General features: G+C 43.6%; 1 pseudogene; it reads right to left on the reverse strand.

Moving 5' to 3' along the window:
• Positions 1-347: 347 nt before the first annotated feature.
• On the reverse strand, positions 348-1822 carry LOC134367298 (ashwin-like; annotated as a pseudogene).
• Between the last annotated feature and the right edge of the window lie 557 nt (positions 1823-2379).

Genomic DNA, 2379 nt, shown 5'->3' on the forward strand with positions numbered 1-2379 from the left:
TACCTCTTCCTTGCTACCTTCTCTTTCTTTCCCCTTCCTAAACTTCTTTCTCTGGAAAGGTAATGCTCTGCATTTGATGCAGTGACATGAATATGATCAGCAGCATATGAGGCTAATGACAGTGAAGCCAATTTTCAGGTCACTTTTCTTGGCAGAACTTCGCTCTGTCCCATTGCCATGGATCTGTGTCTTACACCAACCTGCCTTTTCTTCCATAAACTGAGGGCTGCAAAAAGACACAAGCAACTGGAGGCCAGAGATGACCTCTTTAGCTGGATATTCTCAATACCCTAACAATTGAGGGCATGCTGGGAGCCTTCGGTGTTGTTTATTTCGGAAACTTTCCTTCACGGCCAGGTAACATGTTGGATCTTCCTCTTTATTCAGGGCTTCTGCTTCTTCTTTAGGAACAGCTCGCTTTAACTTCACCGGAGTAGTTCCAGCAGGGGTCAAAGGTGGCGACTGCACAAAGCCAGAAGGACTTTTCCTATGCATTAAGTCATGGTTCTGTTTAGTGTCATTATTATTGTGTTTCGTTTTATTGTTCGTAGGCAAATTGGAAGACAAAATTAGGGGTGAAAGACTTGAAGAGGAATTTGATAATTTTCAAAAGGTGTTAGTGGTAAAGCTTGCCTGAGGGGGAGGCGTGAGTCGATCGTTATCTCCATTGTCTTTTTCACTTTTATGCTTGTACTTGTTGAACTTCCATCAAATACAATGAGGGGTCTTTTCCTTAACCCATCTACAGTGCTACTCCTTGTAGTTTCATCTTCTATCTCGTGTTGTTCTCTTCTCTTTTCCATCATTTCCCCCCCATCTATTCTTTGGCAAATCCCTCTGAGGCAATGGTATTGCATGCTGGACATAAAGATCAGTAAGATTGTCTTTGTTTATTCTTATGTCATCTTCAACAGCTATTTTTCTTCTGCTCCAGGGTGAGGAGAAGGAACTCCTGGGACAGCAGCTCCGGGTGCAGCAGCAGCTCTGGGTGCAGCAGCAGCTCTGACCAACATTGTACTTCTGAAAGTATTTTTTCTGGATTCCAGTGATCCCATGTACCTTAGAGCACTGCTTTGTCAACTTAATTATACACATGATTCCCCTGGAGATCTTGTTAAAATGCAGATTCTGACTCAGCAGCTCTGGGGTGGACCTGAGATCCTGCATGTCTATAAGCTACCAGGGATGGTGATGATGCTGTTTAATGGAGCACTTGTCTTTAAATTCTGTGTAGCAGGGACCGAGGGTGCCTCACTGTCAGGGATCATTAGTAGCACCTAGACCCTCCTGCCCAACAGAAATGATCTTTTAGCATGTCACTGTTTACTTAAAGTGGTGATGGTTGACTATGCCACTTTTTTGCAGATAATATCCTTACTTTTAAGCTGATTTTTTGAAGAAAAGGAAACTGAACCAAAAGCAGAATCACAAATGGGAGATGGTGAGCAACGTGCCAACCCAGTATGAGGACAGGTGTAGTGACTTGTGTAGAATGTGGTGCATACACAAGGAACATCCTGAAATTCTCTTTTCCCCCATTCTTGAATCACAGATTTGTCTTATTGGAAGCATTTAGTGCAACATAGCCCGTCTCTGCTGGGACTTGGCAGTATTATGGCACGTGCTTGATCCTGCAGTGCATCCGGCTGCCCAACAGAATGACTATCCTGCCTGGTCTGTGATCTAATTTATTTCCTCTCCTTGGTGCCAGATTCCTGGGCACTGGCACCGGGTACTGAAGCAAGCACCGTCGCTCACCTGTCTCTAAAGTTGGCTGCTTCCTGACAATGCCGTGTGACTCCGGATAAGCTTTGCATGTCATCCTGCCTGATGCTGCAGGGACTTGGTTTCACTGTAACAGAAACATGTGCCTTGTGAGTTTGTTATGTTTGGGGATTATTAATAACCACACAAAAGTATTTAAGCAGGTACGAGGGTCTCATCACCCTGTAAACATGTCACTTTCAAATTCAGATTCTGCCCCCACATATTCATAAACTCTTCTTGTCAAAATCACTTTTCTTCTTGAGACTGGGCATGCCTCCCATTTTCTAGAAGGAATCTCTGGTTTTCTTTCTCCTCATCAAGGGTTAGTCAAGCAGAAGTGGGATAACTTGGTCCCAAAAGGATCTCTTAGTAGCAGAGGCAAACCTGAAGCACCCAATCCTTTTTGAACCCCTTCTGTAAGGTCTTAAGTGAGTGAGGGGTAGAAGATAAGGGAGGAAGCTTGTTATTTGTGTTTTAAGAAGCAAATGTGATTTTAAGAGCATTAGATTCAGGGTCCTGTAACTTGAGAAAACACCATTTGGTTCCTTTATAGCTTCCAGAAAAGAATGTGACGACAAGAGTATAAGAGCTACAGGCAGCAACAGGAAAAAA

The sequence above is a fragment of the Cynocephalus volans genome, chromosome 1 (assembly GCF_027409185.1).
Source record: "Cynocephalus volans isolate mCynVol1 chromosome 1, mCynVol1.pri, whole genome shotgun sequence".
Classification (NCBI taxonomy): Eukaryota; Metazoa; Chordata; class Mammalia; order Dermoptera; family Cynocephalidae; genus Cynocephalus; species Cynocephalus volans.